This window comes from Myxine glutinosa, chromosome 6, assembly GCF_964187855.1.
Source record: "Myxine glutinosa chromosome 6, kmMyxGlut1.1, whole genome shotgun sequence".
NCBI classification, from domain to species: domain Eukaryota; kingdom Metazoa; phylum Chordata; class Myxini; order Myxiniformes; family Myxinidae; genus Myxine; species Myxine glutinosa.
In genome coordinates, this window is record NC_136266.1 from 80913472 (window position 1) to 80940432 (window position 26961).

Genomic DNA, 26961 nt, shown 5'->3' on the forward strand with positions numbered 1-26961 from the left:
AGTTTTTGCCAAAGCATTTGCTCACTATTGTGCCGAAATTTCAGCTTCCTAGCTCAAAGTATGGCTGAGATATCACCCAGACAAACAAGCAAACAAACAAAGAAACAAACAAACAAGTAAACAAACAATCGGAGTGAAAACTGAGTAGTCCCTTTCAGCGCGCGTCATCGGTGCCCGGCAATGACGTTATGCAGCGCCTGGAGATGGCATAGGAAAGGTGCGGTGTACAACAAACAAACAACCAGAATGAAAACTGAGTACTCCCTTTCAGCGCCCGTCATCGGTGCCCGGCGATGACGTTATGCAGCGCCTGGAGATGGCATAGGAAAGGTGCGGTGTACAACAAACAAACAACCAGAATGAAAACTGAGTACTCCCTTTCAGCGCCCGTCATCGGTGCCCGGCGATGACGTTATGCAGCGCCTGGAGATGGCATAGGAAAGGTGCGGTGTACAACAAACAAACAACCAGAATGAAAACTGAGTACTCCCTTTCAGCGCGCGTCATCGGTGCCCGGCGATGACGTTATGCTGCACCTGGAGATGGCTTAGGAAAGGAGCGGTGTACAACAAACAAACAACCAGAATGAAAACTGAGTACTCCCTTTCAGCGCGCGTCATCGGTGCCCGGCGATGACGTTATGCTGCGCCTGGAGATGGCTTAGGAAAGGAGCGGTGCACAATAAAGTTGTTTTTCTTGAGTTATTACGATCATGAAGCTTTCCTTTAATAATAATGATGATAAACTTGATCCAATAATGCAATGTCAACAATTAAGACGAGTTGATGGAGATGAGGTGATGATGATGTTGGAAGGTTTGAGGGGCATTATTTTGTTGACGGCCCATGTTAATTAGGTGCATAAATGTGGAAAATAGTTCAACAACCCACGATTATTTGAGCGCAATCTGCAGACCTTGCCTCAATAAATTCATCACGAAAGAACGAATCCAGGAAATTGAAACCCACGAATGGCAAGGCCTTCCTGGACTTCAATTTAAACACGTAAAACCATGATTTTAAAGACCGTTTTAAAAATCTGGAGGTTTTCGTGCTACTGAAGCAGTCTTATACACCAACCACCCTTATACACTATATAAGACGACCTTGAGTCAAAATTTACGAGGGGGAGGCTTTATTGATCACAATAGAATGCAGCGTAAATCAGCATTACACAAAGCCATATGAGTAGCCTCTTCTTCATCCTGATACACATGCTACACCTGTCTTTCTATATGGCAATATATAGCATGATTCTTGGAAGTATTATGAAGGCGATTTGGGTCTGACAGTCTTCAAGTATATCATTCAATTTAAATAAAGGTTTAAAGAGTCTTAAAGACATATAAATAAATTAATTCCGGCTTATACCGCCATTTCCCCCAGTGGCTATTACGTCACCCTATCTAACACGTTGCGTTAGTTCTACATGCCTGTTATATGTGTCCTTTTATGGCGTCCAAGTTTCCTGTTTGGAATGATTCTCAATTTATTTTTACTGCCAGGCAGGCAAATAGAGTAAAAACAAGAGAAAAATGACCACAGTGTGGTCACCAGCTGCGACGTGTAGAATCATGAGGATATCCGTTGCAATATGTTCTTACCTCATACCAACACACGTCCGAGTGTATGCGCATGCGCTATTCAAAAAGGCACCCCAACAACAAGAACAACAACGTGGTCCTCTCATAGAGCTGCTCGTCGCAGCTAAAAAAAAAAAAAATGGCACCCATGTCCGAGGGAAGAGGTTCAGTTCGGCATTTTTTATATGAAATAGGCCAAGTCTAGAAATGAACGAAACTCTTTCGAGTTACCTTTTAGAACCCATTAGAATTACCCTTCAAGACCCACTAGAATGACCCTTTAGAATTACCCTTTCAGACCCATTAGAATGACTCTTTAGAACCCTTTGGAATTACCCTTTGGAATTACCCTTTAGAACCCTTTAGAACCCTTAAGAATTACCCTTTAAGACCCATTCGAATGACTCTTTAGAACCCATTAAAATGACTCTTTAGAATCTGTTATAAATTCCCTTTATAATCCTTCAGAATTACCCGTTAGAACCTATTACATTTACCATTTCGAATTTCCTGTAAAAATTCCCCTTTAGAATGACCCTCTAAAACCCTTTAGAATTACCCTTTAGGACCCTTGAGAATTACCATTTAGAACCCCTTCGAATTACCCTTTAGAACCCTTTAGCATTACTCTTTGGAACCCATTATAATTACCGTTAAGAACCTTTTAGATTTAAAGATGGTGGCTTAGAAGGTTCTTCTTCTTCATTTTTACGGATGGACGGACATAGCCAAATATTGAAGTAGCTTCTCCGATTAATTATAAAAATCATCTCACTCCTCTCTGCGAATGTGTGTTCCGATTCGTGTTCAAAATATAACATTCAATTTAAAGAAATTCTTCCTCGATCATAAGCTGATAAGACAGACAGACGGACAGACAGACAGACAAGAAGCAATTGCGTAACCCTGCTTCTTGCTCCGCATGAGCGGAGTAATGATATATATCGATGCGTTTGCATTATCAACATCCCCTCAAAATAAGCAACTCTAAGAATCGTTATCAATTCCTAAATGAAGCCACACAACGTTTAGCAACTAAAACAGCTACACATGTCACGCAGCTAGATTCTTTGCTTGTGTCTCACCTCTGTGTGTCCTTTACTAAAGCCCTTGGAGTTTTACTGCCAGATACCCCGGGCACATTGCAATCTGAGCACCATATCTCGCAGCAAAATGGCTGTCTGGACACAAGCCATACAACATCTTCAGAAATCGGGATCAAAGAACTCTTCAAAAGGCGATCAGACTTCATCTTGTCTTCGTGTGAATCCACATTTAAATGTTTGGGCGGTATATACACTGCAGGGCAATGTCCATAGTTGGCTTGGCCCACTGGTCATCATTAAGGGCAGCTATACAATCAATGGAGGTATAAACAATATTTACGACAAACAACAACACCCATTGTAAAACCTTAATTTGTTTGCTTTGTTTGTCCAATACCTAACTTGAGATGCTCTGTCCGAAGGCAGGTCCAGTGCTGCCACAGTGGTCTCATGTGGCAAGGATTGCACTGGGTGACAATTGTCATTGCTTTCCCAGTGGTAGCCAGAGATGGAATTGTAATTTGTTTCAGGGTGCCGGTGATAACTCGCCTACTCTTCACAAATGACACCATCAGATCTTTAACGTCCACAAATGGCTAGTGCTGGCACATATGTCCTCCAGCTTAAAGTCCTTCAGAGAGACGGTACATTTTGTGATCCAATGCCCGCCATGTGCAGCACCAATCCGACGGTCTATCGTCGGGTCGGGAATCCAATTCAGATATGACAGCTCAAAGGTAAGTGCACTCACTACCTTTGTACCATCTTGTCAAATGTCAGACTTGCAGTTTGTGAAAATTAGTTTATCTATGATGACAACATAAGCACTTATGATAGCTTCCCTGTGTTGTCCTGGCAACCGATATATCATGTTATTGTTTGTAGATCAAAATGACCAATACTGTGGTCAACTTTTCTTTAGCAATTCACAAGACCCAACCCAATAAACCCTAACCCTAACAATCCAATAAATGAAAGCTGTGAATAAAAGATGGAAAAATTGTTGTCTACCTTTATGTTTTTCTTGCTATTTGCTGCAATAAATGAATGTTCAAATTATTTTGATAATAAATGTGAGAGAAAGCCATCATTTGTCACAATAAAAGTGTCTGGCATTTTCCACATTCAGTTTCAGGATTCAGTTTTACAATCTGCATCGCATCGCGTGTTATATTTCCATCAATTCACTCTTTTGACTCAGAAACCACACTCAAAGTAATTACTTATAAAGTTCAGTAGACATGAATGTAACACTGTTGGTTAAAAGCACCCCGATGAAACAACAAAAGTTGATTTGACTGTTAATTTTAATTCCAGAGCCGATTTCTGGGATACAGGCCAAACATGATCCCTAATCGAGTTTGCGCACATTACCCCATGGCACCAACACCGCACGTCCAGTTCTATTGCGAAGCCACTTGTGATGAAAAAGGACATTAACTTTAGTTTATCTATGATGCGCGTCCAGTATCGTATGATGCACGTCATCTATGATGACATGTGAAAGTTAGGGGAAAGTAAGGCAGAAACACCAAGCTTTTTATAATTTCACAAATGCCATCACATTTCACAAACCAAATGTCCAGGAGATATTGTGCTCTGAGTGCCTACCTCCGTCACTTCGTAATAGGAGTAGGCGCGAGTTATCTCCGTCACCCTGAACAAATCCCAAATTCTTGCCCTAATTTAACAATCCTGATGGGAATTGACTGAGAACCACCAACTAAGGCATTTCTCCATTACATCTCATGATGATGACAATGATGATTATGGCGATGATTATGATGCTGATGATGATTATGATGATGATTACGATGACGATGACGATGATAATAATTATGATTACGATTATGATGATGATGGTTATGATGATGATGATGATTACGATTTTTTTTTTTTTTTTTTTTTTTTTGTATACAATATCGAGGCTCGTGAAAGAGCGAACATTAATCACACAGAAAGACAAACCGACACATAAAACATATAACATAGGGAGCGGTAGACAAGATGGGGAGAGAGAGGGAAGGACACAAACACAACATTTGAGAGCAGGGACCGAGAGACATGGAGACATCGAGAGATCTGAGAGAGGGCGAGGGCTTTGGGGGGGGGGGGGCGTGGGAAGGGGGCGGGGGGTGGGAGAGGTATAAAACATATGGAGACTGCCAGGACTTCCAGGAAAGAAGTTGGAATTTCAAACAAGGTGGATCTGGGGTGAATTAGCGGGGGTAGAAAAGATCAAGGTTTTGGATGGGGGAAGATAAGAGATGGTGGTGAACAGCTGTTTTAAAGACCTGGAGGGAGGAGTGGGATTGAAGGGAGTGAGGGAGTTTGTTCCAGAGGCGGGAGAAAAGAGGAATGAAAGAGTGAAGGTGAGCATGATGATGCCTATTATTATGATGACCAGCAACGGTACCTGCCCTACGGGCGGGGCTTCAATTGGGAGGCCCAAATGAAAAGTCAAAATATCGGAAATTGAAGGCTTTTTTTTATTATTTTGAACGATTTATATAAACATCAGTTAAATCATATCACACGCAAATCATCAAAATCGAAACAGTATTTGAAGAATTTCAATAAAAGCCACATCACCGTTCATATCGGTAAATATTATTCCATCGTGTTTGGAAAAACTGGAAAATTGGGAAAATTGGAAATTGGAAAAATTGGGGAAAAAATAGAAAAACAATGTAGCCTATTTTACTCCAGGGGTCCCAGGATTACCCACCCAAAATTTCGTTGCGATCCATTCAGCCTTTTTTGCGGTACCTGGGAACAGACGGACAGACAGATGGACAGACATTTGGTGAATTAAAGTAAGATGATGATGATTATGATGATGACAATGATTATGATGCTGATGATCATATGGGATACGACTCAAGGTTTTCACCTCGCTTCTTTTTTACAGATATTGTACCTCATTGAAGCGATAAGGTTGCGTATTAATTAATAGACATGATACTCAGATATCATGGAAAATCCAGTTACCTGTGTCTTTCAGCCAGTTCCTAATGAAGTGATATTGAAGAAAGGAATCAATCAAAACAGTGACGAAGGTGGATATTAAGGTTGGGACGTCTTACTGTTTTCCATTTCAAAACCTATATGTGTGTATTTAGTGCAACATGCTATCTTTGGAACATTTACTCATCGTTATGGGATGTTCTTTCAGCACATTATAAGTCAGGCAGGCAAATGCAATCTGTTAGTCTATGTTAGCATCCACCTTGATCAAACAGGTACATTTCTGACAATAAAACTATTCATGGTCGAGATCGTTACCATGGCTATATGCCATCGTTTTGGATGACCTCAGGAGGATGACACCCTGAATCAACCACCCTGGTGTTGATTTAACAACCCAACAGGGCCTCAAACACAAGACCTTAAGATTTTAAGCCAGGAAAACTTAACGGTTAAGCTAACACCAGGCTTACCCATAGACAGTGCAGAATATGTACTTTTCTGGCCTATGGATAATGTGGTATAATCAAGTTTCTGGCAGAAGGATAACAATCTATTTGGAGGAGTTTTTCCAGTTGTAGTGTCACAAATAATAACACCACAGCTGCCTCATGCATCAATGAAGTTATTGCCTCGCACAGCCTCTATAAACCATAAATACATTTGTAACTTGATTTCTCATCAATCCGTTTACATCATGTCTGGCCATGGAGCTTTCTTCACCGAGGAGGATGAAAACTTCGTGCTGCTACGAAAGGCAGACGACAGCAGAATGGTGAGTCGGTACAACCGGAAATGCCAATACGGAATCCTGGTGGTGGTGGGGAAGTAAACTGGTCAACTCACGAACTGATAATGGTAGTGGTCCCATCAATGGATGGCATGTCGCATTGCTCTCCAACCCACCTATGTGGTCGCATTACTCGCATCACTAATACACATCCTCAAAATGCAACCACACTTTGGTTGCTCACTAATTCCCCTCACAGCTCACATTACAGGGTAACCACCAAACAACGCCTTGCACACGTACCTTCAACCACAAATACTCGCTCACAAATTACACGAACCAGCCCGCCTTACCCATACACCGTCCAGGAATTATGGGTGGCAGCGGCAGCAACATCACTATCCCAGAAATGCGTGAACAGAAAAGTGACCACACAACTGCCCATCTACATCTTACTATAATTCACCAAATGTCCGTCTGTCTGTCTGTCCGTCCGTCCATCCGTTCCCAGGTATCGTAAAAATGGCTGAACCGATCGCAACGATATTTTGAGTGGGTAATCCTGGGACCCCCAGGAGTAAAATAGGCTATATTGTTTTTCCAATTTCAGCTTTGGTCTCCAGCATTTTCAGGTTTGGACTCCCACCTAACATAATTGTCCCGGGTACCGCAAAACGGCTGCACCGATCGCAACGATACACCTCCATGCCCGTGGGATTCCCACCGGTGACCGCACTAGTCCCTATAAGAATAGATCACACCAAATGCAAGTGCAGATTGAGCAAATGACAGATGATTATGGTGCGCTCATGGGTTATTCTATTTTTACTCTGTGCACCGGCATGTGAATGGAATAGAGCTAGACTTGACGTAGAGACAATAACACAGTGACTGCAGTCACAATAATATGGACTTGGGCCTTCTCAAGTCGTAAAAAAAACTTTTAAATGCACCATTTACAAAATAACAGTTTTGGTTTCAAAAGCAAAATCATGTGGGATAAACACATTACCTTAGATATGGATTAATACTAAATGATGAATGAGAGGTTGATTTATTTCATGCTCTGTACAACAAGAGCAAGTAAAAATGAATAATGATACATATATATTGTATCGGTGGACCATGGAGTGGACCTGTGGTCAAATGTGCCACCCGCACAATCCACAATTCAGTGAAGGATTGTCTATAGGGATTATATGCCGCCGTCTGCCGGAAAAGCCAAATAGATTATTTTCTTTGGTTTTCGAAGTAGAGAAATTCTGAGATCTACCTCTGTCATAGGTAGGTCCCTGTTTATTCAGGATTTGAGGCTGAGCAACCCCGGGGTATCGCCATATTTTTATAGCCTCATAATGAGGGCTTCATACCAATTCCCAATGGCCAAGGGCAGGCAGGTCGAAGGGTGGGAGAAGGGGTCAGGTGGGGTCGCTGCCTCCGGGCCTGGGGTTCGTTAAGGGTCCCGAGCTCCTCCTGTAATTTTTTTTTAACATTACAGTGAAACCCCTCATTGGCTCATCCTCACTTCCTTATCGTTACATTTAAACCCAGAAGGCGATTTTGCTTTCTTGCCGGAAACAAAACAACATTTACCAATGTTAATGGTAGTTTAAAACTTTACAGAAAATGGTTATTAATCAGAAATGTGCGTTACAAAGAAATGGGTTTGTATCGTCTTTGTCCAAAAAAAGTTATTAATCATCTTCTCACGTATTTTGTTTTGCCAATCTTAGGGAGAAATAGTGTTCAACAGTTGAGGGTGCGAATTGACTCGATCGGTCCAAACGTCCCGCTATCTTCTTTATTTTCGATCATACGGCTAAATAAAAATGACCATTTTTTATTAAAAAGTTTTTTGTTTTTCATTAAAGAAAGTTCCTTAAGTTATAAAAGAGAAAGGGTTGGGCCCTGAGGTTGTTTGCCTCGGGGCCTGGGCTGCCTCTCGACGCTCCGGGCTACGGGTTTACTCTCCCCACAGACCATGTCCCGATGTGGTACGTCGCTCTGGGTGCACCTGTGTCTGGCTCTTTAGTTTGGAGTCCCTTTATAATTCACCTGCCTAAACTCTGACAACCTTTCTTGTCCCTTCACTTGCTCGCCATCAACCGTGCTCTGTCATGGTGCTCCCACCTTCTTCCCGCCTGACTCGAGCTTCTTGTCAAACTTTCTGAAACCATCCCATCCCTTTATTCACCTGGCGGACACGCATGCCGCTCAAACCTACAAAACAGCTACCACTGTTGGCGGCTCAAGGTGGTTCTTACCCCAGCGTGCGGCCGCGAGGCGCATTCCCGGTCGTCTTCAGAGGGGATCTGTTTCGTTTGCGGAGCTGACAGGTGGCACTTCCTTAGAAGCAAAACACATAGACAGATGACAAGGGAATGATGTAAGGGGTTAAGGATGGGGGCAGGCAGGTGCTTGGACACACACGGAATGGAGGGGTCACGTTTATCATCTCTGAATACAAACTTCGACACATACAAATATCATTTTTACAATAAAATTGCACACTTATGCTGAAAATTTATTAATGGCATAACTCGTCTATATTACATCTATCATGTCCCCAATACAGTATACATCTATAAATCTATATATACAGTATATATATATATATACCTATAGAAATGCAAGTTAAACCAGTCCACACCAGAGAGGGAACATCTACGGACTTGTGTTTCGGGATTGTTGACCATCACCTTATGAGGGAGGTCCTCTTTATACAAAAAAGGGGAAAAAAAACAAAACATTTAAACACCTTGGGGCATGCAACTTGACCCCAAGATCAAAGTACACAGTCCAACAAGACAGTCCCATGCACATGAACTTTAGCCCAAAGGTTGAAGTGAATTGTCAATCAAACACACACATCCATCCTTGTCACAGGACAAAACAAGGGAGAACAAGCGATGATTCCAAGGACACCGATGATCCCATCAGACACACGTTTGCATTTTGACTTCTGTCTAATTCAATTTCCAGTCCGTTTGCTTGAGTTTGACCATCAATAAGATAATGGAGTATTATCAATTTTAATAAGGTTTGTGCTATTTATTCTCGGGTTTTTTTGATGTAGAAAAAAAGCATATACTTGAAGGAGCTGTGGCTCCCACGTCGATCGAAAGAATGGACGCGACAAAAAGCTTGAATTCATCTGAGCTGCTTTATTAGAATCAAACACTCAGGCACTCTGGGAAAAACGTTTTACGGTCGGCAATATATATCTATTCCGCCAGGGGGTTTGCCCAGGCCTGGCGCCAGGGGGCGTGGCCCCGCGGGCCGGCTGCGGCCTGGCAAGCCGAGGGCGAGCCTGCCCGGGCGTCCCGACCGAGGCCTGGCAAGTCGAGCGCGGGCCTGCCCGGGCGTCCTGGACGAGCCCGGCCTGGTGATCGCTCCGCGTCCTTGATAGGTGCAAGGCGATTGTGTAACCCCAGCGGCAGCCGCTACACACGTCCCCCCAGAATCGACTTGCACCGACAGGGTCAACTTGAGGGGGGTCCTGATGACCCGGCCGAAGCGACCCCTGGTGGGTCGTGGGAGGGGGTCCGGTGAGGTGGTGGGCGGTCGAGTGGGGGGCACCGTGGACGGGGGGCGGCCTCGCCGCGGCGGGAGGGCCACCCGTGGTGGGTGGTCGACGTCCACGTGCGCCGGCTTGAGGCGGTCCACTGCAATCCGGTCCGACCTGCCGCCGATGTCGATGACGAACGACTTGTCGTCCCGTCGCAGCACCCGGAAGGGCCCGTCGTACGGCGGCTGGAGTGGCCGCCGATGTGCGTCGTGACGCACAAAAACATACTCCGCGGTGCGGAGTGCTGGGGGGACGTAGGACTGGGGGTCACCGTGGTGGGATGTCGGCACGGGGGCAAACCGTCGGGCGGCCTCCTGGAGGTCCGAGCGCTGGCGAGCTGCGGACCAGGGGCTGGTAGCGTCGGGCACGAATTCGCCCGGGACGCGTAGCACCTGGCCATAGACCAGCTCGGCGGTGGATGCCTGGAGGTCCTCCTTGGGGGCCGTGCGAAGGCCCAAAAGGACCCACGGCAGCCGGTCGGCCCAACCGCCGTCTTGAAGGCCGGCCATGAGCGCGGCCTTCATGGAGCGGTGGAATCGCTCGCACAACCCGTTTGCTTGGGGGTGGTAGGCCGTAGTACGGTGGAGCTTGACCCCCAGGTTGCGGGCGACCGCGCCCCACAGCTCGGAGGTGAACTGTGGTCCGCGGTCTGACGAGATGTCCGCCGGTGCGCCGAAGCGGGCGACCCAGGTGGCGATGAAGGCCTGCGCCACGTCGGCGGTGGTGGTGGAGACGAGGGGAACGGCCTCCGGCCACCTGGTGGTCCTGTCCACCATGGTGAGCAGGTGTGTGAACCCTCGTGATGGGGGAAGGGGGCCCACCAGATCCACGTTGACGTGGTCGAAACGTCGTTCGGGCACGGTGAAAGGTGCCAGCGGGGCCTGGGTGTGTCGGTGGACCTTGGCCCGTTGGCAGGCGGTGCAGGCGCTGGTCCAATCGCGGACGTCCCGACGAAGGCCGTGCCAGACGAAACGCGCCGACACCAGCTTCTGGGAAGCTTTCCGGCCCGGGTGGGAAAGGCCGTGGAGGGAGGCGAAGATGCGGCGTTGCCAGGTGACGGGCACGATGGGGCGAGGCCGGCCTTGGGAGACGTCGCAGAGCAGGACAGTGTCCGCGCAGGGGATGTCGGCCAGGCGGAGGCCCGTGTCCGCCGCCCGGAGGGCTTGCACCGTGGTGTCGGTGGTTTGGTCCGCCGCCATGAGCGCAAAATCCACGCCCAGGTGGACCGCGTTCGCGCTGGCCCGGGAAAGACAGTCGGCCACGGCGTTGTTTTTGCCGGCGACGTGCCGGATGTCCGTGGTAAACTCCGACACGGCGGAGAGGTGGCGCTGTTGGCGGGCCGACCATGGCTCCGTGACCTTGGCCATGGCGTAAACCAACGGCTTGTGGTCGACGAACGCCGTGAAAGGTCGGCCCTCCAGGAGGTGGCGGAAATGGCGGACGGCCAGGTGTAGACCGAGGAGCTCCCGGTCAAACGTGCTGTATTTGAGCTCGTTCGGCCGGAGCTGCCGGCTGAAAAAAGCGAGTGGCTGCCAAACCCCGTTCACCCATTGCTCATGTACGGCGCCCACCGCGTAGTCGGAGGCATCCGTGGTGAGGGCGATGGGAGCGTTGAGCACCGGGTGAGCGAGCAGTGTTGCGTCGGCGAGGGCCCGCTTTGAGCTTTGGAAGGCCGCATCCATTGCTGCGGACCAGGCGATGTCGTGCTTGGCCGGCTTGCCCCGGAGGGCTTCGTAGAGGGGCCGCATGAGTTGAGCAGCGCGGGGCACGAAGCGGTGATAAAAATTCACCATTCCCAGGAATTCCTGCAGGGCCTTTATGGTGCGGGGACGCGGGAAAGTGGTGATGGCCTCGACCTTGGTTGGCAGCGGCACAGCCCCGTTCTTGGTGATGTGGTGGCCCAAAAAATCAACGGCCGTCGTGCCGAAGTGGCATTTGGCCGGGTTGACGATGAGGCCGTGCTCGCTGAGGGCGCCCGAACAGTGTTCGGAGGTGGAGGAGGTGCTCGGCCCGGGACGTGCTGGCGACGAGACGACAAGTCGTTCGTCATCGACATCGGCGGCAGGTCGGACCGGATTGCAGTGGACCGCCTCAAGCCGGCGCACGTGGACGTCGACCACCCACCACGGGTGGCCCTCCCGCCGCGGCTATGATTTAAGGAAAGCGTATTGGCATTGAACCACAGGGAGACCTTATTTAGTTCAGAGAAGTATATGATTTATTTTGACCAAAGAAACATAATTTGAGCTACAGTATATGATTGTGGTATGATCTGCAAATAAAATAAATTGCAAAAGGGGAAAAAGAGGAAGAAGAAGAATACAAATCATAAAGATACAGTAGAAAAAGGAGAGGACTAAGAATGGAGCCCTGCAGAACATCTGTGGAACACCACGTGGAATGGCTTCCCAGCTGGTATCACACTTATTAACAGTCGTAAATTTTCGTAGGACAACAAGCGAACCATTGCAGAGCAATACACCTGATACCATAAATGTCAAGGTTATATATTATAATACAATGGTCAATTGTGTCAAAAGCTTTTGATAGATCAATAAAAACACGAGCGAGCGGTCGACATTTTGTTACAAACTGCGTCGGTGAGTTTATCAATTAATTGCACATGAGCCATGTCAGTGGAATGTTTAAATCGAAAGCCGAACAGTTGGTCAGAAAGAAGGTTAAATTTCGAGATCAACTTGGAGAGATGATTATGAAAAACCAGTCTTTCCAAGCTTTTATTAAAACTTGGAGAGATGATTATTTTAAAAACCAGTCTTTCCAAGCTTTTATTAAAACTTGGAGAGATGATTATAAAAAAAACAGTCTTTCCAAGCTTTTATTACAACAAAAACAATGAAATAGGTGCGCAGTAGTAAATGTCCAATTTATTACCATCGTCACCGAAGGTGGATAGAGGTTATGTTTCACCCATGTCTGTCTGTCTGTTTGTGAGAAGGATATCTCAAAAAATTGTGGATGGATTCAGATGGAATTTGGGGGAGAGGTTGGGCATGTGACAAGGATAAAATCATTAGATTTTGGTGAAGATTTGCATTCAGATCTGGATCCGAGAATATTTTAAAAGTGATTCTTCACCATTGAGTGGTAGGACTAAAACTGATATATCGCACCATATCTCAAAAAGTAATGGATGGATTCAAACGGAATTTGGTGGAGAGGTTGGGTGTGTGACAAGGATAAAGTGATTAGATTTCGGTGAAGATCCAGATCTGGTTACGTTCGTTTAAAAAAATTTCAAGTGATTCTTCACCATTAAGTGATAGGGCAAAAAAACAAAAAAAAAACAATATACGAGTATAATACTGTTACGTTTATGGGGGTAGGTATGGAATACTTTAGAAGTTCAGAATGTGTAGCTATTAGTATGGACCGTGTGACGCAAAGAAGGAGAAGCCCATCTCGATGTACATAAGCAGGGTAAATGTTCAGATTAAGAGTGTTTGCATGTCGCCATAAGGAGAGTGGTTTTGTGCTAATTAATTATAGGGCTTATGGTTAATAATCCCCAGTATGTATTGCCTCCCTGTGATTTTTCCATAATTTTCTTCGAAAAACTCATCTGGCCAGGCGATGCGCTCCATTAGCCAACCACGCCGCCAGGGCCGACAGAACAGCATTTGCCCATCGGCAAGGGAATCCCACCACCGAACATTCCCGAAGGAGGGTTAGGCCTCTCCAAGGAGGGTCCTTGGAGGACCGGAATTGACAGGCCCCGAAGAGGCCTTTCTCATTTTCTCATTGACAGGCCCCAAATTGACAGGCTGTAGGACCGGAATTGACAGTCCACGTGAGGCCACGCCCCAAAGGACGATTGGTTGGGATGATTGGACGATGCTGGGTGATTGGTCAAAATGATGACGTCACCGGGACGCTCTGATAAAAAGCATGGGGTGACGACATTTTCTCTGTTTCTGATGTGCTGGCTTTCGAAGAGAACGGCTGTGTTTGCCTTTTGCTCTTGTCCTGGTTCTGGCTTCGCGTGATGGATGGTCACTTCGCTCGCTCTTTCTCTTTGTCATGGTCACGCTGGAGAATGGCTGGGCTTTGTGCCGTGTCCGCTGGTGGAGCGAGTGCGGAGCTTTGGTGAAGTGTGGAAAGATTGCGCAGACCGAGGGAGGCGCTCTTGCCTGCTTGCAACGCACCGGTGGCTGACTGTGGGCACGACTTCGCGCCAACGCATGTTTTCCCGCATGGTGACTCGAGACCCGTTCAACGACCACCAGGCTTTCATGGGCCATTTGGGGACGCCAGGCTGAGTACCGGCCAATGCGCCACACAAATATTTTCTTTTATTTGTGCTCCTTTGTCATGTCTCTGTGTCCGTGTAGAGGGTCCTTCAGTTAGAAATTAGTTTTCCCTCACCATTTATTTCATTTTTATTATCCTTGCATTCATTTTCATTAAATCCTTTATTTTTGGCATTTCATTCTGGTATTGTAAATTTTGCTGTCTCGTATTTATATTTGTGGGTTGAGTCATTAAACCCTGTGTTGGCCGTTCAATCAGATAAGGCTTCGGGCCTTTCCCGCTCACCCGAAAAGATAATCCCACCATGTTTGAAATATGCCTTGGAGTTAAAGCTCATTTCGGTCATCTGTCACCCAGGGGTCTTAACCCTGGGGACATGACAATACGATCTCTCAGCAACTTATTGACGGATTCGGACGAAACTCGGTGGACATGTTGGTTTTGTGACAAGGAAGAATCATTCGATTTTGATGAAGACCAAAATGCAGATCTGCATATGAGAATTTTTTAAATAATTCTTCAAGTGATTCTTCACCATAGGGAAATGGGGCGAAACAATATATATCTACTGTATACCTAAAAAAAGGGGAAAATCTCTATCTCTCTCTATCTCTATCTATCTCTATTTCTCTCCTTGTTTGTATGTGTTCTATGCACGGCCACTTCTTTTAAGTTACAAACTTGGAGTACAAATACAATTTTGTGTTGGGGGTAACACAGGCTATTTGGCAACCGCCTGATGTGGGGGTGTGGGGTGGGGGGGGGGGCATAACTTCGCTATGTAAATGTGTACCATGTAGTTCCACTTGGTAGTGATGGCAGAGGATATTACAATTCCCTTTTTTACTTGGGCAACACTGAGGTTAAAGCACTCATCGCATGGGTAAATAATTGATTTTGGCAAACAGGATATTTAATTGGTCCTTCAGACTTCAGAAACATACATACATAAATATATATCATGATACTTCAAGAAGTTGTGGACGAGTTATGACAAAACTTGGTGGATGAGTTGGTTAGGTGACAAGAACAAGCCAATTCAATTTTGGTTCAGGTCCGGATCCAGACATATCCTGCCTATTAGTGGGATACAAAACATAAACAGTTCAGCCCGGTGGAGGTGTGCTCTGTACCGAGTGTCGTTCTAGTTTCATAATAATTTATCGGCATTAGGAAAAATGAAGAATTGTTAGGGTTGCATAGGTAATCAGTAAAAGTGTGTTAGTTGATGGAATGCTATTGACTAGGGAAGAGCCAACGTTAGTAAAATGAGAATTGAAGGAATCGGAAATCTCTGCAGAATACAAAATAACATGCAAAGGTGATATAAGAATGTAAGTGAAGTGCCACCATTAAAATTAAGGCCGGTGGAGACTATATCTGCTCTTTCCTGCTTGTTGCAAAAATCATTAAAGTAGTAAGTACTAAGTGCAAATTATTGATTGGCTGTGCTCTTTTTAATCTTTGAATGCATAGATATATTTTTTACACTTTTATTTAAGAGTTTAAGGCCTGAGACATCTAGTTTTCAATGCACTCCTATTGTATGTTTGTTCTTGTCTTGGATTTTCACATTTCCCTGGACATTTGGACCCATTTCCTCTCCACTCCTTAAAAAAGTCTAGAGTGGCCTCAAGTATGATTGTCCAGCCAACCATATTTCTTTTTAAACATCCTAACAATAACCAAAAAACATATGAAGACCTTGCATCTGATATAGCCTTTGTTCTCTTTGCTGTTTTGATTTTATATTATCTTTTTAATTATATATATTTTAATTTTTTTTTGTATGCAGAGTCGAGGCTCGTGTACGAGCAAACACATTAAACACGAAAGCATGCACGGACACATAAAACATACAATAAAGGGAGCGGGAAACAAGAGTGGGAGGGAGAGGAAAACATACAAGCACAACAACAGTCGAGAACATGGACGTCGGTAGATCTGTGGAAGGGAGAGGGCTAGGGGAAAGGGGAAGGGGGGGGGGGGTACACAGTATAAAGCAAATGAACACCACTAGGAATTTCAGGAATGAAGTCGGGGATTGAAAGAGGTGGATTTGGGGTGTTTAAACGGGGGTCAAAAAGATCAACGTTTTGGATAGGAGAAGATAAGAGATGGTGGTGAACAGCTGTTTTAAAGACCTGAAGGGAGGAGTGGGATTTGAAGAGAGTGAGGGAGTTTGTTCCAGAGGTGGGAGAAAAGAGGAATAGAAGAGTCAAGGTGAACAAAGATTCTTGATTTTGTCAGTTTCACCACAAGAGGGATGCTGGCAGATCTTATGCGTCCTGAAGGAATATTTGGGGGACAGAGCACAGACAGAGCTGGGGGAGCTAGGCCGGAGAGGATTCGGTAGAAGACAGAAAGACCACCAACCTGCCTGCGGTGAGCGAGTGAAAGGCCCTCGGAATCAGCTTCATCGTGGGAGATTTCAATGATTCTGAAAGGTTTGGTTTCTACAGCGTGAAGCCGAGCTAGGTGTGAGGCAGGAGCCCCAGCCCAGTGTGGGGAGTAGTATTCCATCAAGTTGTGGAGGAAAGCCTTGTATGTGGTGAGGAGGTCAGGTGTGCCAAGGAAGGACTTTGCACAACGGAGGATGCCCAGTCAGTGATTGGCTTTGGAGGCCAGCTTGGTGATGTGGTTTTCCCAAGAAAGATAATGGCAGATAGTGAGACCCAAAAGCTTGAGTGACAGAACTTCTTTGAGAGAATTGTTGAGAAAGTAGATTGAAGGGATTTCCAGAGGGTCTTTTCAGAGAGACATAGTGAGAGTATGAGATATTTCAGGATTGAAAGACATGTTCCATTTGTTTGACCAGTTTGTGATTTTGTCCAGGTCTGCAGAGAGTGAAGAGGCTGCTGCCTGCCGATCTGAGGGTTGAGATATGGAGCGGCAGAGAGTGGAGTCATCAGCAAAGAGATATAGAGGATTTTCCAGAGAGTCGGAGAGGTCATTGATGAAGACCAGAAAAAGCACAGGGCCCAGAACACTGCCTTGAGGAACTCTAGCCTTGACAGGAAGGGGAGATGAGAAAATTCCCTTCAGGGGCACACGTTGACTCCGACCAGAGAGGAAGTCCGCAAGCCATGTGTGGAGGTTACCATGGATACCATAAGAGTAGAGTTTGGTGAGCAGGGCGGGGTGCCAGACCATATCGAAGGCACCTGATATGTCAAGGGAGACAGCTCTGATTTCCTGTTTGGTGTTGAGGACCTCCATCCATTGTTGAGACAGCATGTCTAGAGTAGAATGACCTGGTCTGAATCCAAATTGATGATCCGAGATCAATCTATTGGTGAGGTCGGATTTAATATCCGAAGCGATGATCGATTCCACGACCTTGCTGATTATTGGGAGCAGGCTGACTGGTCTGTAGTTGCAAGTATCTGTTTAATGCACCTTTTTGTGTAAAGCGCTAATGTTGGCTAATTTGCAAGCAGATGGCACATGACCTTGAACAAAAGAGAGGGTGAAGAAAACAAAGAGAGGGTGAGATAGAGCGGCAGAGCAGGATTTTAAGACCCGTGGGCTGATGATGTCTGGTTCCAGTTGCAGAATAAGAGTCGAGGTTTGACAGAAACTTCTCCACCTTGTCAAGAGAGAAGGACACAGAGTCCAGGAGCAGCTGCGTTTGGCTGCGTAAGGTAGGTAAAACTCAATTATTAAAAAAAAAATCAATCAAAAGATGTTTTTAAAGGGAAAGCACAGTCAATTGCAACTTCTGGGCTACTGCAAGTGAACTGCTTTTTTGTTTTGTTTACATGGAATTAAATTGAGATACTCTTTAGCTACACAGGAGCTATACTGACTGACAAATAAGTTTGCTGAATGATTAGGAAACAACTTTTAGTCGCTTAGAACTTCAATGAAAAGTTTTGCATTTTTCGATACAAAATTGAGGCTCATGGAAAGGCAACACAGTGAAAATGGTGTCATAGCAAGGGAATAAACTAACAACAACAAAGTAGAGGATGGGAGGAAACATGTAAAGTAAGAGGGTTAAAGTAGGTGGGGTTAATGGGGGTAAAGACTATTGCAAAAAATGGATTCAGCAGGGTGATGTGAGTTGTGGTGCACAGCTAACTAGAAGCTCTGGAGGGAAGAGTGCGAATGAACATTCTCCAGAAGGCAGTTCCACAAATGCGAGAAAGGAGTGGAGTTATGTGGAAAGACTGGATTTTTGTAGTTGAAAACAAGAGAGTTGTACTGAAGAACTTGCATGTCCCCGGAGGCACTGGGGAGTGTCGGAGCGCTGAGAGAGCAAAGGTAACTGCATTGAAGGAAAGAGTAAAAATAAGAGAGGCCACCAAATTGCCTGCGATGTGAGAGCAACTGGCCTTGTGCTTCGGGCTCATCCCAGGAGATGCCAATAATATTTTAAAAACTTTATATGGCACATAATGCAACAAGGAGAGATGTTATGATGAAATAAGTGAGGGTCAAGAAGGCAATGGGTATGAGGGCGTAAGATGAGGACTTTCCGGGATGAGTTGGGCCCACGATATTTGGAGGCAAATCTTGAATTGAGATATTTGTCATGATATCCAACAGAATATTTAATGATGCCACATGAGGTAAGAGAGGTGAAGGAGGGGGAGAAAACACCAGAGATGGACTTGACAGGGCACCAGCAGGTTTTTGAAATAGGGAACTAGTTGGAGAGTACAGCTTTGAGATTTGCAAGATTATATTTTCTGGCTTGCTTAAGGATGGACACACACTTGTGACATGCTGAAGTTGTCCTAGTTGGGTTACCCATTCGTAGCGAGAAATCAAGCCACTTTAGCACAACTGGCTGACAACAGGATTCAGCGTACCAAGATGGAGAGGATGGATAGGATAGCTGTGGACAGGATAGGCTAAACTGAAGATGTTCAAGAGGTGGATTTTGTGGAAGCTAATCCATATAAAACCTGTTAATATGACAGCACAACCCTTATGTGAGTGGGCAAATTGCAGTATCCAACGGTGGGTTGGTGTGAACAGCTATAATCTGCGGCACTCCCTCACAATAGCCAATATCTCCCACACAATAGCACTTCGTTTTATCTCACTGTATGATAATAAAAATAAAGTCCATGTTCCCCCAAACGCTCTTTCAATGTCCATTCAATGTCTTTGGATATCGTTGGAGGTTGAAAGGATTTTATTTATGGGGCAATTGTATAGGTTATATCATTAACCTGGTGTTGGCTTAGCAGTTAGGGTGCCGGCCTGGGATCCTAGGATCCTGGGTTTGAATCCCGGTCGATCGCTGAATTAACACCAGAGGGGTTGACTCAGCCTGTCATCCTTCTGAGGTCGGCAAATTGAGTACCAGTTCACTTGTAATTCCCTGTGTGTCGCAAGAGGCGACCAACAGGGTTGGCAGCAGGAAGGGCATCCGGCCGTAAAACATTGCTTCAAAAAGGGGATCAAGGTGCCCGAAAAAGGCCAACCCCCTGCTCTGCGGGGAAAAATGACCTCTAAAGGTAAAAAAAAAAAAAAAAAAAAATTACATTCATATACTTCCCAATTTTGTGGACTAGTGATCTGTGGACTTGTTAGAGCAAGGATTCACAAACGTTCTCATTTTTCTAGCAAACACATGCATAGTCCGATTCAATGCCCCTCGTAAAGACATGGAAAAGCTCGATCCAAAAACATAAGTTGCTGCACATGTTCTGCATAGCCTTCGTTTCATGTATGCATCCGTTTTAGCATATTTTTCTTCCTTTGACGTGCACTCTTGTTTTCCCAGCTTTGAGATTTCATCCCAACCAAATCCATCTCAAAACAGTAACATCTTAACATCATCCGTATCCATATTCGAAGTATTTACTGGGGTAATCATAACAAATTCCAGTTGCTAATTTTCATAAAACTGATTCCAGTAATGCATTACCGTGAAATGGGGGGAATAGGGGCAGCAATGTGAATAGGGACACAAACTGAAAAAAAGTTCGGAAACTTTTTTCGCTGAAAATTGATAACCATCCTGATTTATTGATATTTGGGTTGAAATTGTTCTCTTGTTTTTTTAAAAAGCAACTTATAGTCCCTATTAACCCCATATATGGGTTAAATAGGAATAAATAGGATTTTTATGGCTGTCCCGATTCACCCCGTTTTACGGGTGAATAGGGACAGTCACTAATACAAAAAAATAATAATCAAGAAACAATCCTGAGTTTCCAACTTATTGCTAAATTGATATCTCAGATGGATGCACATAATATGCACCCATAATATAAACCACGGTGCCAATGAAAAAAATATGGGATAAAAAGTTTCTCCAAACTTTCCCTATTACTTGATTATTATTTTTTTGTATTAGTGACTGTAAAACGGGGTGAATTCACCCGTAAAACGGGGTCAATAGGGACAGCCATAAAAATCCTATTTAATCCTATTTAACCCATATATGGGGTTAATAGGGACTATAAGTTGCTTTTTTAAAAAACAAGAGAACAATTTCAACCCAAATATCAATAAATCAGGATGGTTATCAATTTTCAGCGAAAAAAGTTTCCGAACTTTTTTTCAGTTTGTGTCCCTATTCACCTTGCTGTCCCCATTCACCCCCATTTTACGGTACTTCTCCAACACCGTCAGTATGACATAACAGGCCTAACACTGTCCACCGGAGGTTTGGATTGTACTGTTTGGGTAGTGTATTAAGGCATTCTTCCATTATATTATTTACTTGAACTATTGAATATTAATATTGATGGTCACCATATAAACTGAAAAAAAACGAAAAAATAAGACATTCCCAAATACATTTTGTGGTCACACCCTCTCCTGTCCCAGATAGCTCACCTCATAGTACCCAGGTGCTCTCTTCTCCACATTGTCACATACAGACTGTTAACAAAAATGAACTGACAGCTTGATCTAAAAGGTCCAAAACAAAAAATTTCACACTTTTCAAAGACACGTCCTTGGCTTCAAATTGTTTCTTCTCACCTTTGAACACCCATTCTGTCTGCCATTTTAGGTGATAAACCTATTATGCTGGGTTATCTCTTGAAGCTTTTTACTGGAGACATCCATTATTCAGAGTGAATGGGCCATGAAATGTCATGCTGCTGCCTTTTAGAAACACCTGACACGATACAGTGAGAACAACATGATTGTAGGTTTAATTGAGTCTGTCAATTACAATCTTAAATATTTGAACTTCATTAATAGGTACAAGTACCGACAGGGAAAGTATATTTTTAACATTTCCACTTCCTCAATTCCCATAATTGTGAAATTCCTTTGTAAATAAAGGCAATTCGACAAGTTCAATACGTGGGGTGTTCTACGATCGAGGTATTCACAATTCATTTCAAGATGTGCAAATGTTTTATTTAAGCTTTCAATCTATAAACAGATAATACAAAGGCAATCTTAATATATATATATATATATATATATATATATATATATATATATATATATATATATACAGTATATTTTAGGAGTCGCGGAAGGCGAGAGAACGAGGCCATTCGTAGGGTTCGAAGATGGTTTATCGTAACAGCAAGATCCAGGATCCAGCACACTAAACTCGAACGGAAGTCAGCATGCTTATATAAAGCCGAAAGCCCTCTTCGGAGGGCGTGGCTCCGGCAACCGCGCGTGCGTCACGTCCGCACAACCACAAGTCCAACAGGCCCGTGCACGTGTATTATGCCCAAATAAGGTAATCACATAAGGTAACCGCCACATGCGGTCATGTCACGTCTCTTCCTGCTCGAAGGGATGATGATGGCGGTAGCGGTGGAGGAGGATGTGGGATGAAGGGGCAGGGGGAGAGATATACTGCATATACATATTTTGGGGGGGGGGGGTGAAGGGCCTCAATATTGGGGGATTTCATGTGTCTTTCACTGAGGAGAGGCTTCCGTCTGGCCACTCTGCCATAAAGCCCAGATCGGTGGAGTGTTGCAGTGATGGTTGTCCGTCTGGAAGTTTCTCCCATCTCCACACAGGATCTCTGGAGCTCAGCCAGAGTGACCATCGGGTTCTTGGTCACCTCTATTACCAAGGCCCTTCTCCCCCGATTGCTCAGTTTGGCTGGGCGGCCAGTTCTAGGAAGAGTCCTCGTTGTTCCAAACTTCTTCCATTTAAGAATTATGGAGGCCACTGTGCTCTTGTGAACCTTCAATGCAGCAGAAAATTTTATTGTAGGCTTCCCCAGATCTGTGCCTCGACACAATCCTGTCTGAGCTCTGCAGGCAGTTCCTTCGACCTCATGGCTTGGTTTTTGCTCTGATATGCATTGTCAGCTGTGAGACCTTATATAGACAGGTGTGTGCCTTTCCAAATCATGTCCAATCAATTGAATTTACCACAGGTGGACTCCAATCAAGGTGTAGAAACATCTCAAAGATGATCAAGAGAAATGGGAGGCACCTGAGCTAAATTTCAAGTGTCATAGCAAAGGGTCTGAATACTTATGTAAATGTGATATTTCAGTTGTTTCTTTTTAATAAATTTGCAAAACTTTCTAAAATCCTGTTTTCTCTTTGTCATTATGGGGTATTGATGAGGGAAAATGTAGATTGTAGCATAATGTAGATTGATTGTAGCATCAATGTAGATTGATGAGGGAAAAAATGAATTTAAACGATTTCAGCATAAGGCTGCAACATAACAAAATATGAAAAAGTGAAAGGGTCTGAATACTTTCTGAATGCGCTGTATATTTTATAGACATAAGTGTGTTCTTTTTTTTTTTTCTTTTTTTTTTTTTTGTATACAAGATCGAGGCTCGTGAAAGAGCGAACATTAATCACACAGAAAGACAAACAGACAAACTGACACATAAAACAAATAACATCGGGAGCGGTAGACAAGATGGGGAGAGAGGGGGAAGGACACAAACACAACATTTGAGAGCAGGGATCGAGAGACATGGAGACATCAAAAGATCTGTGGGAGGGAGAGGGCTTTGGGGGGGAGGCATGGGAAGTCCTCGCATGCGCGATTAACAGCCGCAGAGCGCAGGCTCAGAGAGCTTTTGTTCACAGAGAGCTTCTTCACACAGAGATCATTCACACAGCCAGTCCCTTCGACACTCTGACTCTGACTGAACCACACGACTTCTAGGGCACACTCTGACTCTCTGAAGCTCCGACTCTCACTGCTCACTCTCTCACAGCTCAGACTGACTTCACTCGTCGACTGGTTCACTGAGTCACTCTCTCTGACTGGGTGACTCAGGCACTGAGACTCACTCCGACTGGCGCGGGGGCACTCTCTGACTCACTGCGTGACTCGTAGACTCGTGACTCACTGGGGCACTGCTGCGGGGGGCCCGGGGCAGGGTTTTATAGCCCTGCCTCAGAGTCTTACCCGAATGTTCCAAGCCCCTCCTCTGGCTGCTGTTGTTAGCCACTCCCCTTGAGCTCCGATTGGCTGCTCGCCGCTTACCTGCCACTCCCCTTGCAGCTCCTCCTTCGGGCCTGCCAGACTTGTTCTAGGCCCTAGCACGTGGTGTTCCAGCCCAAGGAGCACCGAAGCCTACACTTACTGGCCTGCTCAACGCATACTAACACCAGAAAGGAGACTAAGCTTACATTTAATAAGCAATAACTGAACTGAAGCGAGGCTACATGTTGTGGTGCAACTACCTACGAGGGGGGTTATCCTCTATTCGCAAAACCGCAACAATATATTACTAGCAACGGTACCCACCCTCAGGGCGGGGCTTCAATTTGACGTTCAATTCAAACGTTTTGGGTGACCTTGAGCTTGACCTTTGGCCGAGAGCTGTTGTTAGGTGTCAGGGCGGGGCTGTTGTTACAGATGTTCCCATCCATGTGAGCTGTGTGTAATGAATCACACTCTTCAGCTGAGTGTTGAGGATAATGGAGAAGTCTTGATGGATCAGGATTTGCACCACTGATTGCAGCGATCCCCCTGCCATTCTCCTACTCTTGTAGCTGAGTTGTTAATGTGGCTTGCCCCAGAACACTGATACTTGCCGACTCTGGGATGAGTTCTACCATGCAAAGTCGGGGCATTTGCTGGAATCTCTCTTGTTGGAGAGGGCCGCTGCCTGACACTCCGAAGGCACAAATGTAACTTCTCACTTGTCAGCCCACGGAGAAATAGAAGTGAAAGCATAACCTCCGTCCACCTTCAGTGGTGGAAGTAAAAAAATTGTGTTTTGTTCTAATGCTCTAATTTTCACTGTACTTTACCTGTGTTATTGTCCAGGTCTTCTCCCAGAATAATTTGCAGACAAAACAAGCCGCAGTGTCTTCGAAAGCTAAGAAGGGTTGTAATCCATTCTCAGCTTATTATTCATTTATGCTGTGAAACTTCAGCCAGACAGTATGTTTTAACTTTGTAAAAGCATCGCCGAGGTTCCAGGCAGTATCTGCAGTAATGATGGCTACATATAACATCAGTAGCACTCATCCTGATTGACTCCTGTGGTGCTATGATTGCTTTCACCTGGGCTTTCAGGAACAATTCATGTTGAAGAAACAATTTCTGACAAAATGGTCTCAATAAGTCCAAAGGTGGTAAGTAGTCAAGACTTCTAAGAGATGTCGGTGTGCTTTAAACAAGTGTTATTGTGATTTTCTGGCGTGGAAACCGGAAGGGCAGATCTCTACATGGTGGTACCAATAACTACTGCTAATAGGATGGTGTGCAACAATCAGATGAGTTTTGCTAAATTTTACACCCACAATCAATGTTAAACAGCCTTTCCATCAACACAAGCATCAACAAAAAAACAATAAAAAAAATACAAGACAAGTATACAGGACTAAAAATACAGAGAAAGAGATCGAAAGACCTGACTATAGATAAGCGAGGAGAACAACCCTCCGAAGAAGTGTGCAAGCCGACAATGAAGCATCCATCAGTAGTGGGCAGGCGATGACGGGAAAGAATATTCCACTTGTGCAGCAAGCAGGGCAGCAGGGCACCCAATTTTGGCAAACAAAAACAACGTGCATTGCATTTTCTGACTCTGAATGAACACAAGCTGCTCCTTTTATGAGCAGCTGTGCAGTCTGACACTCCATCAGGACGAGAGGAACAGAAAAAACAACCATGAACGAGATTGTGGCAATTACATGGCCGCGTTTGGCATACACACAGATGATCTTCAAACAAAGTACCCAGCAGTGCACAGCCGTTGTCATCTTTTGTACACAGTTACCATGACAACAAAAAGCATAGATCCCTGTATTTGTGGAAATTATACAAAAACAAACAAACCCCCAACACCTCAATCGACGAACATAGGTAAGGTGAGATATAATCACGTCTTTAGTTAAACCTCATTAACTTGCTTGCTTTCATCATCTAATTATTGCGTGTTAAATCAGGGAAGAAGCCGCAAGCGTGTTTCATAAAAACATGGTAATGTGGATAGAACAGGTGCAACAGCCGAAAAGTTACTTATAATTTACAGCTTATATTATTACATGTCAAACGATTATTTAAACGTAATAAATTTGAAAACAAAATCAAATATCTCTAGGAATGCAATAGATTTAAAAGAAATCCAAATGAATCTGCAAGCTTACATCACACAATATCTGATAATTAAAACATTGACAATGACAGTGTAAAGGTCTTAGCCAGCCAGGTAACCCCAGGTGCGCAGAGACCGTCTCGCAAACACATTTGCCTTGTCCCTGGTTATGGGAAGGACAGCAAGTGGCGAAAGGATGAACAGATGTTCAGTTATAATGTTTCTTTTAAACTTAACACACACCTTAATCCGTATATGCTTCACGAGACAAGTTACCATGCCGTATGTCTGTGTTTTTTGTGGAAATACAAGCATCTTGATAAGCAATATACATTTTGCCGACAAGATAACAGATATGTATTATTGGTTTCACATTACACTTGCCATATGCATACATGCGAGTTCACAATGTTTCAATCTATATTATCAAAATATTTTACCGATTCTGAGATTTAATTTTGATTTGTATCAAGAATAACAATACAGGCAACACACCATAATCAATACTTAAGCCATATATTAAATTATATATATATATATATATATATATATATATATATATATATATGTATGTATATATATATATATATATATATATATATATATATATATATATATATATATATATATATATATATATATATATATATATACTGTACTGTACATGTGTATATATTTATATATATATATATTTATATATATACTGTACATGTGTATGTTTATATATATAAATATATATATACTTCACAGGTGTGTGGGACGTGGGTGCCCCATATATATATATATATATATGTATATATCTATATACATATATATATATGTATATATATAAATATATATATATATATATATATATATAAATATATATATATATATATATATATATTGTGGAAATTACTTATTCGGACTAAGAATGCATTGTTACGTGGTCCTCCCGGTAACTACCTGGTCTTGGTGACCCCCGGACCGTGGGAGGACCCCGCCAGAAAGATATCTGCTTTATACGCTTTCGTAGCGCAATCAATATGAAAGACACAATAATTCAAGTCAATAAGAAACCCCACACCAAGGATCCGGATTACTTAATAATATATTCTCCATCCATCATCAGCAATCAACAATCCATCAACAATCTTACTAAGATGGCCATCTCATATATTTCCCCCCTTTCCCCACTCACGACCCCTCAATGGTCACTGTCCCTCACAATGTCTCTGGGCCCCTCCAGACCAAGGTGAAGGTCGACTTCTCCGCACACGGGCGGTTGAACGAACCCCTGGCTGACGTGCTCCAAACGTGCACGTCGCGTACCGGGAACAGCTGCTG

At 44.2% G+C, this 26961-nt stretch overlaps 1 protein-coding gene across 23 annotated transcripts in view; it reads right to left on the bottom strand.

Annotated features, from left to right (window-relative positions):
• The window catches only part of RAP1GAP (RAP1 GTPase activating protein), a 572300-nt gene that overhangs the window by 204470 nt on the left and 340869 nt on the right, over positions 1-26961 (bottom strand). For 3 of the 23 annotated variants that reach the window (XM_078780052.1, XM_078780051.1, XM_078780053.1), the window contains exon 3: positions 5357-5397. The exons of the other annotated variants lie outside the window; for them this stretch is intronic. The gene's annotated coding sequence lies outside the window, so the exon portion shown is untranslated. The remainder of the gene's footprint in view (positions 1-5356; positions 5398-26961) is intronic. 23 annotated transcript variants of the gene reach the window in all.